Genomic DNA, 16,028 nt, shown 5'->3' on the forward strand with positions numbered 1-16,028 from the left:
GTGAATCTAAAAGGCCTTTCTCTTTTTGGATCTTGTTTTTTTGAGAAACATTTGATTTTGTTCTCAGTCAACTGAATTCTATCTCTCCATTTTACTTATGTCTGTCCCTTTTTTTTTCTTGCCACCCTTGATGCCCACATAACAGATGTAAAATAATTTCTGATAACTGGGCACCAGACTTCTTTTTACGAGGAATCACTGTTTTTGTTTCTAAAATCCCAATAGTTGTAAACAGACAAGTGTTTTTGCAGCTCTTAAACTGCTCACTTTTTAAATTGCATTATTGGATCTTAATGGGTTTTTTTTTGAGACGGAGTCTCACTCTTTCACCCAGATGGACTGCAGTGGCCTGTCTTGGCTCACTGCAAGCTCCACCTCCCGGGTATACGCCATTCTTCTGCCTTAGCCTCCTGAGTAGCTGGGACTACAGGTGCCCACCACTGTGCCCGGCTAATTTTTTGTATTTTTAGTAGAGGCGGGGTTTCGCTGTGTTAGCCAGGATGGTCTCGATCTCCTGACCTCGTGATCTGCCTGCCTCAGCCTTCCAAAGTGCTGGGATTGCAGGCGTGAGCCACTGCACCTGGCCCTTAATGGCTTTTGAGGGTTTCAAGAATCACTTTGCACAGTGAGAAAGTTTTTGACCTTGGAGTGTGTAATAGCTAGGTAGGAGATATATTTTTAGGGCTGGTTATTATGGGAGATATTTTCCTTCCTTTTAACTAATTTGTGTCTTTACATTTAAAGTGTGTTTCTTATAGGTAGCATGGAGTAGGATCTTGCTTTTTATACAGTTTGACAATCTGTGTTTTAATTTAGGTTGTTAGGCCTGTTTAATTTACAATGTGATTATTGATATATTAATAGTTAAGTTTATCTGTGATCATGCTGTTTGATTTTCATTAGTCCCAGCTATTCTTTGTTCCCTTCTCTTTCTGGTTTCCTTTCAATTAGTTATGTAACTTTTATGGTTTAGTTTTATCTCTCATTTTTTGGCTTATTGGCTCTATTTTTTTTTTGCTATCTTAATAGTCGCATTACAATTTGTACTGTATGATTTTAACTTATCACAGTTCACTTTCAGACAATATTATATCATATCACATATGGCATAAGAAAATCAGAATAGTATACTTTCATTTCCTCTCTCCCAGCCAGATTCTTCCTGGATTTGTGGAATTATAGTTTTCATTAAGTTTAGAAAGTTTCTGTTCATTTTCTCTTTATGTTTTGTCGTTGTCTGTTCCTCCCTCTTTGGGGACATGTATATTATTGCTTAAAGTTTTTGCATAATTCTCTGATGTCTCAAATTTATGAATCTTCTCTTTCTTGGTATCTAGTCAGTATTTGCTTCTACCCAGTGTTGTTTTCAGTCATGACTTTTTTTTTTTTGAAACAAAGTCTGACTCCATTGCCCAGGCTGGAGTGCAATGGCTCGATCACATCTCACTGCAACCTCTGTCTCCCAGGTTCAAGCCATTCCTTCTCCTGCCTCAGCCTCCCGAGTAGCTGGGGTTACAGGTGCCTGCCATGATGCTCAGCTAATTTCTTTGTATTTTTAGTAGAGATGGGGTTTCACCATGTTGGCCAGGCTAGTCTTGAACTCCTGACCTCAAGTGATCCACCCGCCTCGGCCTCCCAAAATGCTGGGATTACGGTCATGAGCCACTATACCTGGCCCAGTCCTGACATTTTAATTTGAATTCCTACTAGTGTAATTTTCTTTCAAAAAATATCTTCCATGTCTCTACTTGAGATTTATTTGGGGACACAGTTGACTTATAAACAACTTGATCTTTCTGGTCTTGCTTTATGATTTGGTCTAACTTTCCACTCCTGAATCAAGGTGTTTCTGATAACTCTATTCTTTGCCCTGTGAAGTCTTGAGTTTTTTCAGTATCATTCATAGGAATGGACACTCTTCCTGGTACATTGTGAGCAACAGGCACTGTTTCTTACAATTTTTAAAGGATTTTTTCCCCCTGGTCTCAAGTAGTTTCCTAGGACAAATGTACCGTTCATTATTCTGCTGAATAAATACCCAAGAGGGTGTTTTTGCAGATCTCCAGTGTTCTTTTTCTTTACTGCTGTCTCCTTTCAAGTATTCTATGATTTCTGTCTGCCTTGGTTTTTTGAGACTCTCAGCTTCATTGTTCGAACTCAGGGAATCTGGTGCGCTCTACCTCAGTTTTTGGTAGACTCTACCTCAGTTTTTTTTCTTCCATTGTCATGGCCTGGAAACTTTGTCAAGTCAGGGAGCTGGGGTGTTTGTAAGGCTTATTTCACTTGTTTCCTATCTTACAGGGATCATTGTTTTCATTACCTGAAGTCCATGTTCTTGAAAATCGTGGTATTATGTATTTTGGTTTTTTTGGTTTTGTTTTATGTGAGAAGGTAAATCAGTATCTGCTGCTCCATCGTGGCCAGAAACAGACTGCAGCAGAGCTTGAGTACATGACATAGACTAGCTAGAATGCTTTTCTACCCCCTTTAGTTAACAGCTTCCTCCTCACCCTTCATTTCTCAGTGTAGCCATCTCTTCCCCAGGGAAATCTTCCTGAGCCCAGTATAGATCAAATCTTGTGTGATCATAGAACTGTTTTCTTGCAGCATCTATCTGAATTTGTAATTTCACTCCTTTGTATTTTTTCTTCACTACACTTAAAGCTAAACAAGAGCAGAGTTACTGTTTGCTTTATCTGCAGAGCTCAGTAGACTGTGTTCCCCGTGGTAGGAACTCGGTGCATATTTGTTTTGTGTATGTGTGGATGAAAATAGCCACTATGAGCAACTTACCATAGAAATTGAACAAATGGAAAATACGTTTTGTGTACTACAAAAAGAGCTATCTGAGGCAAAAAGAACACAATTACAGTTAGAAGCTGGGTTTCACCATGTTGGCCAGGCTGGTCTTCTCACCTCAAATGAACCGCCTGCCTTGGCCTTCCAAAGTGCTGGGATTACAGGCATGAGCCACCGTGCCTAGCCAACCTGAGCTATCTGTATTGCTGGAAACAACAGGATAATTTGCTGAGGATGGGGAGTTTCTCCCCTCCAGAGAGTCCTTGATCTTCCAAAATTTGGTTGAGATCCAAGGTTGATTTTGCTGTACGATTTTTTTTCTGAAGTTTTACTCATTTCCAATAAGAAGGCATGTTTTCCTACTTCCATGATGATGGAGAACAGGCACATCCTTTCTTGAGTTTCAGCGTGCTTCTCACAGGGAGGGTGAGTGTGAGATTTTTCCTTCTTGTAAGATGATAGAGAGCCATCATCAGCCTGAGCCTTATTTCCAGGTAAGTCACTGAATTAGAATTTTGTCTTAAAAATTTTCCTTAATGACTAAAAGTTAAGATTGCCAATCAGCTGGTTTTTATTTCTCCTTACTGTTAGAACAGTCACTAATCATATGAATTGTGCATTTGTTTGTTTTGCTTAAATGTTCTCATTTGTTTATGTTTGGTGTTTTATTGTTATTTTTTCACTTTTCTCCCATCAAGTATGGTCATCTCTTCCTGACTTGGTCAAATCCAAAGGAAAGTCCCAAATTGTGGGGAACAAGGCATCTGAATTGGCCAAATCTTTTGTAGCTGCAAAAAAAAAAAAAAAAAACAAGGTCCAGTTAGCAAAAATAATGTTGTAAAATATATATATATATATTTTTAACCTAAGAGGTTTCATCTACATAACAAAGCCATCTTTTGTTAGCCATGGGCAAACTGAAGGAGCAGTGGTAGCTACCCAATGCTAAGATTCTACCCTATTCACTACAGCAACTTGAGTTTTGTTCCTAAGTTTAGTGCTTTCTGGTTTGGTATTTGTGTTACTTTAAAAATAACAGCAGTTTGTCTGAGTTATGGTGTGTTAGTAAGAGATTCAAAAGTTTTTTCTAAGAGCTCCATGATTAAAAGCTTAATTAAAAGCAACTTTGATATATATGTAAATTTATATTTATAATTACATATATGTCAGAAATATATAAAATATGACGTATTTATATATAAACATGAATGCACATATATGTTAGAAATATGTTAATACATTATATTTTTAACATATAATTTTTTTTGTGTTTGTGTGTATCTAAAAGGCCTTTCTCTCTTTGGATCTTGTTTTTTGAGAAAAATTTGTTTTTGTTCTCAGTCAACTGAATTCTGTCTCTTTATTTTATTTATGCCTGTCCCTTTTTTCTCTCGCCACCCTTGATGCCCACATAAAAGATGTAAAATAATTTCTGATAACTGGGGATTTCTTAAAACAGAAAGGCATCAGACTTCTTTTTCTCCACATCACTGAAATCACTGATTTTGTTTATCAAATCCCAAGAGTTGTAAACAGACAAGTTTTTTTGCAGCTCTTAAACTGCTCACTTTTTAAATTGCATTATTGGATCTTAATGACTTTTGAGGGTTCAAAAATCACTTTGCATAATGAGAAAGTTTTTGAACGTGGTGTGTGTAATAGCTAGGTAGGAGACATATTTTTAGGACTGGCTACTGGAAGAGATATTTGTATACCTTTGGCTGCCTGGAAGGTATGGAAACATCCCAACCCTCCACTGAATAGTGAGACTACCATGGGATATGGGCTGATTATTGAATGGGCTAATTGGGTTTTGTTGGCCACCAACCTCAGGGGAAATGTAGTGATATGCATGTTAAAAACATGGCATTGTCTCATCCCATAATGTTTTCCTCTTTTCAGGGACTGAGGATTTTATGTAAAAATCAAATACTTGATTTTTGGATATCTGTTCTGCCTTACAGCTGTGCCTTCATGTTAGGCCCTAGAAGCTGCATGCTTCCTTGGCCCTGTTTCTTTCTTTCTTTTTTTTTTTTATTATTATTATACTTTAAGTTTTAGGGTACATGTGCACAATGTGCAGGTTAGTTACATATGTATACATGTGCCATGCTGGTGTGCTGCACCCATTAACTTGCCATTTAGCATTAGGTATATCTCCTAATGCTATCCCTTCCCCCTCCCCCCACCCCACAACAGTCCCCAGAGTGTGGTGTTCCCCGTCCTGTGTCCATGTGTTCTCATTGTTCAATTCCCATCTATGAGTGAGAACATGCGGTGTTTGGTTTTTTGTCCTTGCGATAGTTTACTGAGAATGATGATTTCCAATTTCATCCATGTCCCTACAAAGGACATGAACTCATTTTTTATGGCTGTATAGTATTCCATGGTGTATATATGCCACATTTTCTTAATCCAGTCTATCATTTTTGGACATTTGGGATGGTTCCAAGTCTTTGCTATTGTGGATAGTGCCGCAATAAACATACATGTGCATGTGTCTTTATAGCAGCATGATTTATAGTCCTTTGGGTATATACCCAGTAGTGGGATGGCTGGGTCTAATGGTATTTCTAGTTCTAGATCCCTGAGGAATCGCCACACTGACTTCCACAATGGTTGAGCTAGTTTACAGTCCCATCAACAGTGTAAAAGTGTTCCTATTTCTCCACATCCTCTCCAACACCTGTGGTTTACTGACTTTTTAATGATTGCCATTCTAACTGGTATGAGATGGTATCTCATTGTGGTTTTGATTTGCATCTCTCTGATGGCCAGTGATGATGAGCATTTTTTCAGTGTCTTTTGGCTGCACAAATGTCTTCTTTTGAGAAGTGTCTGTTCAGATCCTTTGCCCAGTTTTTGATGGGGTTGTTCATTTTTTTCTTGTCAATTTGTTTGAGTTCATTGTAGTTTCTGGATATTAGCCCTTTGTCAGATTAGTAGGTTGCGAAAATTTTCTCCCATTTGTAGGTTGCCTGTTCACTCTGATGGTAGTTTCTTTTGCTGTGCAGAAGCTCTTTAGTTTAATTGGATCCCATTTGTCCATTTTGGCTTTTGTTGCCATTGCTTTTGGTGTTTTAGACATGAAGTCCTTGCCCATGCCTATGTCCTGAATGGTAATGCCTAGGTTTTCTTCTAGAGTTTTTATGGTTTTAGGTCTAACGTTTAAGTCTTTAATCCACCTTGAATTGATTTTTGTATAAGGTGTAAGGAAGGGATCCAGTTTCAGCTTTCTACATATGGCTAGCCAGTTTTCCCAGCACCATTTATTAAATAGGGAATCCTTTCCCCATTGCTTGTTTTTCTCAGGTTTGTCAAAGATCAGATAGTTGTAGATATGTGGCATTATTTCTGAGGGCTCTGTTCTGTTACATTGATCTATATCTCTGTTTTGATACCAGTACCATGCTGTTTTGGTTACTGTAGCCTTGTAGTATAGTTTGAAGTCAGGTAGTGTGATGCCTCCAGTTTTGTTCTTTTGGCTTAGGATTCACTTAGTGATGCGGGCTCTTCTTTCATTCCATATGAACTTTAAAGTAGTTTTTTCCAATTCTGTGAAGAAAGTCATTGGTAGCTTGATGGGGATGGCATTGAATCTATAAATTACCTTGGGCAGTATGGCCATTTTCACGATAATAATTCTTCCTACCCATGAACATGGAATGTTCTTCCATTTGTTTGTATCCTCTTTTATTTCCTTGAGCAGTGGTTTGTAGTTCTCCTTGAAGAGGTCCTTCACGTCCCTTATAAGTTGGATTCTTAAGTATTTTATTCTCTTTGAAGCAATTGTGAATGGGAGTTCACTCCCATGATTTTGCTCTCTGTTTGTCTGTTGTTGGTGTATAAGAATGCTTGTGATTTTTGTACATTGATTTTGTATCCTGAGACTTTGCTGAAATTGCTTACCAGCTTAAGGAGACTCTGGGCTGAGACAATGGGGTTTTCTAGATATACAATCATGTCTTCTGCAAACAGGGACAATTTGACTTCCTCTTTTCCTAAATGAATGCCCTTTATTTCCTTCTCCTGCCTCATTGCCCTGGCCAGAACTTCCAACACTATGTTGAATAGGCGTGGTGAGAGAGGGCATCCCTGTCTTGTGCCAGTTTTCAGAGGGAATGCTTCCAGTTTTTGCCCATTCAGTATGATATTGGCTGTGGGTTTGTCATAGACAGCTCTTATTATTTTGAGATATGTCCCATCAATACCTATTTTATTGAGAGTTTTTAGCATGAAATGTTGTTGAATTTTTTTAAAGGTCTTTTCTGCATCTATTGAGATAATCATGTGGTTTTTGTTTTTGGTTCTGTTTACATGCTGGATTACATTTATTGATTTGCATATATTGAACCAGCCTTGCATCCCAGGGATGAAGCCCACTTGATCATGGTGGATAAGCTTTTTGATGTGCTGCTGGATTCGGTTTGCCAGTATTTTATTGAGGATTTTTGCATCAATGTTCATCAAGGATATTGGTCTAATATTGTCTTTTTTGGTTGTGTCTCTGCCCGGCTTTGGTATCAGGATGATGCTGGCCTCCTAAAATGAGTTAGGGAGGATTCCCTCTTTTTCTATTGATTGGAATAGTTTCAGAAGGAATGGTAGCAGTTCCTCCTTGTACCTCTGGTAGAATTCAGCTGTGAATCCATTTGGTCCTGGACTCTTTTTGGTTGGTAAGCTATTGATTATTGCCACAATTTCAGCTCCTGTTATTGGTGTGTTCAGAGATTCAACTTCTTCCTGGTTTAGTTTTGTGAGAGTGTATGTGTCAAGCAATTTATCCATTTCTTCTAGATTTTCTAGTTTATTTGCATAGAGGTGTTTGTAGTATTCTCTGTTGGTAGTTTGTATTTCTGTGGGATTGGTGGTGATATCTCCTTTATCATTTTTTATTGCATCTATTTGATTCTTCTCTCTTTTCTTCTGCATTATTCTTGCTAGCGGTCTATCAATTTTGTTGATCCTTTAAAAAAACCAGCTCCTGGATTCATTGATTTTTTGAAGGGTTTTTTGTGTGTCTGTTTCCTTCAGTTCTGCTCTGATTTTAGTTATTTCTTGTCTTCTGCTAGCTTTTGAATGTGTTTGCTCTTGCTTTTCTAGTTCTTTTAATTGTGATGTTAGGGTGTCAATTTTGGATCTTTCCTGCTTTCTCTTGTGGGCATTTAGTGCTATAAATTTCCCTCTACACACTGCTTTGAATGTGTGCCAGAGATTCTGGTATGTTGTGTCTTTCTTCTCGTTGGTTTCAAAGAACATCTTTATTTCTGCCTTCATTTTGTTATGTACCCAGTAGTCATTCAGGAGCAGGTTGTTCATTTTCCATGTAGTTGAGTGGTTTTGAGTGAGTTTCTTAATCCTGAGTTCTAGTTTGATTGCACTGTGGTCTGAGAGACAGTTTGTTATAATTTCTGTTCTTTTACATTTACTGAGGAGAGCTTTACTTCCAACTATGTGTTCAATTTTGGAATAGGTGTGCTGTGGTGTGGAAAAAAATGTATATTTTGTTGATTTGGTTTGGAGAGTTCTGTAGACGTCTATTAGGTCTGCTTGATGCAGAGCTGAGTTCAATTCCTGGATATCCTTGTTAACTTTCTGTCTCATTGATCTGTCTAATGTTGACATTGAGATGTTAAAGTCTCCCATTATTATTGTGTGGGAGTTTAAGTCTCTTTGTAGGTCTCTAAGGACTTGCTTTATGAATCTGGGTGCTCCTGTATTGCGTGCATATATATTTAGGATAGTTAGAACTTCTTGTTGAATTGATCCCTTTACCATTATGTAATGGCCTTGTCTCTTTTGATCTTTGTTGGTTTAAAGTCTGTTTTATCAGAGACTAGGATTGCAACCCCTGCCTTTTTTTTGTTTTTCATTTGCTTGGTAGATCTTCCTCCATCCTTTTATTTTGAGCCTATGTGTGTCTCTGCACGTGAGATGGGTTTCCTGAATACAGCACACTGATGGGTCTTGACCCTTTATCCAAGTTGCCAGTCTGTGTGTTTTAATTGGAGCATTTAGTCCATTTACATATAAAGTTAGTATTGTTATGTGTGAATTTGATCTGTCATTATGATGTTAGCTGGTTATTTTGCTTGTTAGTGGATGCAGTTTCTCCCTAGTCTCGATGGTCTTTACATTTTGGCATGATTTTGCAGTGGCTGGTACCGGTTGTGCCTTTCCATGTTTAGTGCTTCCTTCAGGAGCTGTTTTAGGGCAGGCCTGGTGGTGACAAAATCTCTCAGCATTTGCTTGTCTGTAAAGTATTTTATTTCTCCTTCACTTATGAAACTTAGTTTGGCTGGATATGAAATTTTGGGTTGAAAATTCTTTTCTTTCAGAATGTTGAATACTGGACCTCACTCTCTTCTGGCTTGTAGAGTTTCTGCTGAGAGATCCGCTGTTAGTCTGATGGGCTTCCCTTTGTGGGTAACCCGACCTTTCTCTCTGGCCACCCTTAACATTTTTTCCTTCATTTCAATTTTGGTCAATCTGACAATTATTTGTCTTGGAGTTGCTTTTCTCGAGGAGTATCTTTGTGGTGTTCTCTGTATTTCCTGAATCTGAATGTTGGCCTGCCTTGCTAGATTGGGGAAGTTCTCCTGGATAATATCCTGCAGAGTGTTTTCCAACTTGGTTCCCTTCTCCCCATCACTTTCAGGTACACCAATCAGATGTAGATTTGGTCTTTTCTCATAGTCCCACATTTCTTGGAGGCTTTGTTCATTTCTTTTTATTCTTTTTTCTCTAAACTTCCCTTCTCACTTCATTTCATTCATTTCATCTTCCATCACTGATACCCTTTCTTCCAGTTGGTCGCATTGTCTCCTGAGGCTTCTGCATTCTTCATGTATTTCTCGAGCCTTGGCTTTCAGCTCCATCAGCTCCTTTAAGCACTTCTCTGTATTGGTTATTCTAGTTGTACATTCGTGTAAAGTTTATTATTATTATTGTTATTATTATTATTATTATACTTTAGGCTCTATGATACATGTGCGCAATGTGCAGGTAAGTTACATATGTATACATGTGCCATGCTGGTGCGCTGCACCCACCAACTCGTCATCTAGCATTAGGTATATCTCCCAATGCTATCCCTCCCCCCTTCCCCCACCCCACAACAGTCCCCGAAGTGTGATGTTCCCCTTCCTGTGTCTATGTGTTCTCATTGTTCAATTCCCATCTATGAGTGAGAATATGCAGTGTTTGGTTTTTTGTTCCTGCGATAGTTTACTGAGAATGATGATTTCCAATTTCATCCATGTCCCTAAAAATGACGTGAACTCATCATTTTTTATGGCTGCATAGTATTCCATGGTGTATATGTGCCACATTTTCGTAATCCAGCCTATAATTGTTGGACATTTGGGTTGATTCCAAGTCTTTGCTACTGTGAATAATGCTGCAATAAACATGTGTGCATGTGTCTTTATAGCAGCATGATTTATAGTCCTTTGGGTATATACCCAGTAATGGGATGGCTGGGTCAAATGGAATTTCTAGTTCTAGATCCCTGAGGAATCGCCACACTGACTTCCACAAGGGTTGAACTAGTTTACCGTACCACCAACAGTGTAAAAGTGTTCCTATTTCTCCACATCCTCTCCAGCACCTGTTGTTTCCTGACTTTTTAATGATTGCCATTCTAACTGGCGTGAGATGGTATCTCATTGTGGTTTTGATTTGCATTTCTCTGATGGCCAGTGATGATGAGCATTTTTTCATGTGTTTTTTGGCTGCATAAATGTCTTCTTTTGAGAAGTGTCTATTCATGTCCTTCACCCACTTTTTGATGGGGTTGTTTTTTTCTTGTAAATTTGTTGGAGTTCATTGTAGATTCTGGATATTAGCCCTTTGTCAGATGAGTAGGTTGCGAAAATTTTCTCCCATTTTGTAGGTTGCCTGTTCACTCTGATGGTAGTTTCCTTTGCTGTGCAGAAGCTCTTTAGTTTAATTAGATCCCATTTGTCAATTTTGGCTTTTGTTGCCATTGCTTTTGGAGTTTTAGACATGAAGTCCTTGCCCATGCCTATGTCCTGAATGGTATTGCCTAGGTTTTCTTCTAGGGTTTTTATGGTTTTAGGTCTAACATTTAAGTCTTTAATCCATCTTGAATTAATTTTTGTATAAGGTGTAAGGAAGGGATCCAGTTTCAGCTTTCTACATATGGCTAGCCAGTTTTCCCATTACCATTTATTAAATAGGGAATCCTTTCCCCATTTCTTGTTTTTCTCAGGTTTGTCAAAGATCAGATAGTTGTAGATATGTGGTGTTATTTCTGAGGGCTTTGTTCTGTTCCATTGATCTATATCTCTGTTTTGGTAGCAGTGCCATGCTGTTTTGGTTACTGTAGCCTTGTAGTATAGTTTGAAGTCAGGTAGCGTGATGCCTCCAGCTTTGTCCTTTTGGCTTAGGATTGATTTGGTGATGTGGGCTCTTTTTTGGTTCCATATGAACTTTCAAGTAGTTTTTTCCAATTCTGTGAAGAAAGTCATTGGTAACTTGATGGGGATGGCATTGAATCTGTAAATTACCTTGGGGAGGATGGCCATTTTCATGATATTGATTCTTCCTACCCATGAGCATGGAATGTTCTTCCATCTGTTTGTATCCTCTTTTATTTCCTTGAGCAGTGGTTTGTAGTTCTTCCTGAAGAGATCCTTCACATCCCTTGTAAGTTGGATTCCTAGGTATTTTATTCTCTTTGAAGCAATTGTGAATGGGAGTTCACTCATGATTTGGATCTCTGTTTATCTGTTATTGATGTATAAGAATGCTTGTGATTTTTGTACATTGATTCTATATCCTGAGACTTTGCTGAAGTTGCTTATCAGCTTAAGGAGATTTTGGACTGAGACAATGGGGTTTTCTAGATATACTATCATGTCATCTGCAAACAGGGACAATTTGACTTCCTCTTTTCCTAATTGAATACCCTTGATTTCCTTCTCTTGCCTAATTGCCCTGGCCAGAACTTCCAACACTATGTTGAATAGGCGTGGTGAGAGAGGGCATCCCTGTCTTGTGCCAGTTTTCAAAGGGAGTGCTTCCAGTTTTTGCCCATTCAGTATGATATTGGCTGTGTGTTTGTCATAAATAGCTCTTATTATTTTGAGATACGTCCCATCAATACCTAATTTATAGAGAGTTTTTAGCATGAAAGGTTGTTGAATTTTGTCAAAGGCCTTTTCTGCATCTATTGAGATAATCATGTGATTTTTGACTTTGGTTCTGTTTATATGCTGGATTACATTTATTGATTTGCATATATTGAACCAGCCTTGCATCCCAGGGATGAAGCCCAGTTGATCATAGTGGATAAGCTTTTTGATGTGCTGCTGGATTCTCTTTGCCAGTATTTTATTGAGGATTTTTGCATCAATGTTCATCAAGGATATTGGTCTAAAATTCTCTTTTTTTGTTGTGTCTCTGCCAGGCTTTGGTATCAGGATGATGCTGGCCTCCTAAAATGAGTTAGGGAGGATTCCCTCTTTTTCTATTGATTGTTATAGTTTCAGAAGGAATGATACCAGCTCCTCCTTGTACCTCTGGTAGAATTCGGCTGTGAACCCATCTGGTCCTGGACTTTTTTTGGTTGGTAAGCTATTGATTATTGCCACAATTTCAGCTCCTGTTATTGGTCTATTTGGAGATTCAACTTCTTCCTGGTTTAGTCTTGGGAGGGTGTATGTGTTGAGGATTTTATCCTTTTCTTCTAGATTCTCTAGTTTATTTGCGTAGAGGTGTTTGTAATATTCTCTGATGGTAGTTTGTATTTCTGTGGGATCGGTGGTGATATCCCCTTTATCATTTTTTATTGCATCTATTTGATTCTTCTCTCTTTTTTTCTTTATTAATCTTGCTAGCAGTCTATCAATTTTGTTGATCCTCTCAAAAAGGCAGCTCCTGGATTCATTGATTTTTTGAAGGGTTTTTTGTGTCTCTATTTCCTTCAGTTCTGCTCTGATTTTAGTTATTTCTTGCCTTCTGCTAGCTTTTGAATGTGTTTGCTCTTGCTTTTCTAGTTCTTTTAATTGTGATGTTAGGGTGTCAATTTTGGATCTTTCCTGCTTTCTCTTGTGGGCATTTAGTGCTATAAATTTCCCTCTACACACTGCTTTGAATGCATCCCAGAGATTCTGGTATGTTGTGTCTTGGTTCTCATTGGTTTCAAAGAACATCTTTATTTCTGCCTTCATTTCGTTATGTACCCGGTAGTCATTCAGGAGCAGGTTGTTCAGTTTCCACATAGTTGAGTGGTTTTGAGTGAGATTCTTAATCCTGAGTTCTAGCTTGATTGCACTGTGATCTCAGAGATAGTTTGTTATAATTTCTGTTCTTTTACATTTATTGAGGGGAGCTTTACTTCTAAGTATATGGTCAATTTTGGAATAGGTGTGGTGTGGTGCTGAAAAAAATGTATATTCTGTTGATTTGGGGTGGAGAGTTCTGTAGATGTCTATTAGGTCTGCTTGGTGCAGAGCTGAGTTCAATTCCTGGGTATCCTTGTTGATTTTCTGTTTTGTTGTTCTGTCTAATGTTGACAGTGGGGTGTTAAAGTCTCCCATTATTAATGTGTGGGAGTCTAAGTCTCTTTGTAGGTCTCTCAGGACTTGCTTTATGAATCTGGGTGTTCCTGTATTGGGTGCATATATATTTAGGATAGTTAGCTCTTCTTGTTGAATTAATCCATTTACCATTATGTAGTGGCCTTCTTTGTCTCTTTTGATCTTTGTTGGTTTAAAGTCTGTTTTATCTGAGACTAGGATTGCAACCCGTTTCCTTTTTTTGTTTTCCATTTGCTTGGTAGATCTTCCTCCATCCTTTTATTTTGAGCCTATGTGTGTCTCTGCACGTGAGATGGGTTTCCTGAATACAGCACACTGATGGGTCTTGAGTCTTTATCCAATTTGCCAGTCTGTGTCTTTTAATTGGAGCATTTAGTCCATTTACATTTAAAGTTAATATTGTTATGTGTGAATCTGATCCTGTCATTATGATGTTAGCTGGTTATTTTGCTCGTTAGTTGATGCAGTCTCTTCCTAGTCTCGATGGTCTTTACAATTCCGTATGATTTTGCAGTGGCTGGTACCGGTTGTGCCTTTCCATGTTTAGTGCTTCCTTCAGGAGCTCTTTTAGGGCAGGCCTGGTGGTGACAAAATCTCTTAGCATTTGCTTGTCTGTAAAGTATTTTATTTCTCCTTCACTTATGAAGCTTAGTTTGGCTGGATATGAAATTCTGGGTTGAAAATTCTTTTCTTTAAGAATGTTGAATATTGGCCCCCACTCTCTTCTGGCTTGTAGGGTTTCTGCCAAGAGATCCGCTGTTAGTCTGATGGGCTTCCCTTTGATGGTAACCCGACCTTTCTCTCTGGCTGACCTTAATATTTTTTCCTTCATTTCAGCTTTGGTGAATCTGACAATTATGTGTCTTCGAGTTGCTCTTCTCGAGGAGTATCTCTGTTGCGTTCTCTGTATTTCATGAATCTGAATGTTGGCTTGTCTTGCTAGATTGGGGAAGTTCTCCTGGATAATATCCTGCAGAGTGTTTTCCAACTTGTTTCCATTCTCCCCGTCACTTTCAGGTACAGCAATCAGACGTAGATTTGGTCTTTTCACATAGTCCCATATTTTTTGGAGGCTTTGCTCGTTTCTTTTTATTCTTTTTTCTCTAAACTTCCCTTCTCACTTCATTTCATTCATTTCATCTTCCAGGGCTGATACCCTTTCTTCCATTTGATTGCAAATGCTCCTGAGGCTTGTGCATTCTTCACATAGTTCTCGAGCCTTGGTTTTTGGCTCCATCAGCTCCTTTAAGCACTTCTCTGTATTGGTTATTCTAGTTATATATTCTTCTAAATTTTTTTCAAAGTTTTCAACTTCTTTGCCTTTGTTTTGAATATCCTCCTGTAGCTCAGAGTAATTTGATCGTCTGAAGCCTTCTTCTCTCAGCTCGTCAAAGTCATTCTCCGTCCAGCTTTGTTCCATTGCTGGTGAGGAACTGCGTTCCTTTGGAGGAGGAGAGGTACTCTGCTTTTTAGAGTTTCCAGTTTTTCTGCTCTGTTTTTTCCCCATCTTTGTGGTTTTATCTACTTTTGGTCTTTGATGATGGTGATGTACAGATGGGTTTTTGGTGTGGATGTCCTTTCTGTTAGTTTTCCTTCTAACAGACAGGACCCTCAGCTGCAGGTCTGTTGGAGTACTTCGCCGGCCGTGTGAGGTGTCAGTCTGCCCCTGCTGGGGGGTGACTCCCAGTTAGGCTGCTCGGTGGTCAGGGGTCAGGGACCCACTTGAGGAGGCAGTCAGCCCGTTCTCAGATCTCCAGCTGCGTGCTGGGAGAACCACTGCTCTCCTCAAAGCTGTCAGACAGGGACATTTAAGTCTGCAGAGGTTACTGCTGTCTTTTTGTTTGTCTGTGCCCTGCCCCCAGAGGTGGAGCCTACAGAGGCAGGCAGGCAGGTCTCCTTGAGCTGTGGTGGGCTCCACCCAGTTCAAGCTTCCAGGCTGCTGTGTTTACCTAAGCGAGCCTGGGCAATGGCGGGTGCCCCTCCCCCAGCCTCGCTGCCGACTTGGTGTTTGGTCTCTGACTGCTGTGCTAGCAATCAGCAAGACTCCATGGGCGTAGGACCCTCTGAGCCATGTGCGGGCTATACTCTCCTGGGGCACCGTTTCCTAAGCCCGTCGGAAAAACACAGTATTCAGGTGGGGGTGGCCCGACTTTCCAGGTGCCGTCTGTCACCCCTGGAAAGGGAACTCCCTGACCCCTTGTGCTTCCTGGGTGAGGCAATGCCTCGCCACTGCTTCGGCTGGCGCACGGTGCACTCACCCACTGACCTGCGCCCACTGTCCGGCACTCCCTAGTGAGATGAACACAGTACCTCAGATGGAAATGCAGAAATCACCCATCTTCTGCATCGCTGGCACTGGGAGCTGTAGACCGGAGCTGTTCCTATTCGGCCATCTTGGCTCCTCCCCCCTCGTGTAAAGTTTTTTCAAAATTTTCAACTTCTTTGCCTTCGGTTTGAATTTCTTCCTGTAGCTCTGAGTAGTTTGATTGTCTGAAGCCTTCTTCTCTCAACTCCTCAAAGTCATTGTCCGTCCATCTTTGTTCCATTGCTGGTGAGGAGCTGCGTTCCTTTGGGGGAGGAGAGGCGCTCTGCTTTTTAGAGTTTCCAGTTTTTCTGCTCTGTTTTCTGCCCATCTCTGTGGTTTTATCTACTTTTGGTCTTTGA

At 39.6% G+C, this 16,028-nt stretch overlaps 1 long non-coding RNA gene across 2 annotated transcripts in view; it reads left to right on the forward strand.

Moving 5' to 3' along the window:
- Positions 1 to 16,028, forward strand: part of LOC129060967 (uncharacterized) — a 135,980-nt gene that overhangs the window by 3,744 nt on the left and 116,208 nt on the right. The window lies entirely within an intron of this gene.

The sequence above is a fragment of the Pongo abelii genome, chromosome 7, assembly GCF_028885655.2.
Source record: "Pongo abelii isolate AG06213 chromosome 7, NHGRI_mPonAbe1-v2.0_pri, whole genome shotgun sequence".
In the NCBI taxonomy this organism is placed as follows: Eukaryota; Metazoa; Chordata; class Mammalia; order Primates; family Hominidae; genus Pongo; species Pongo abelii.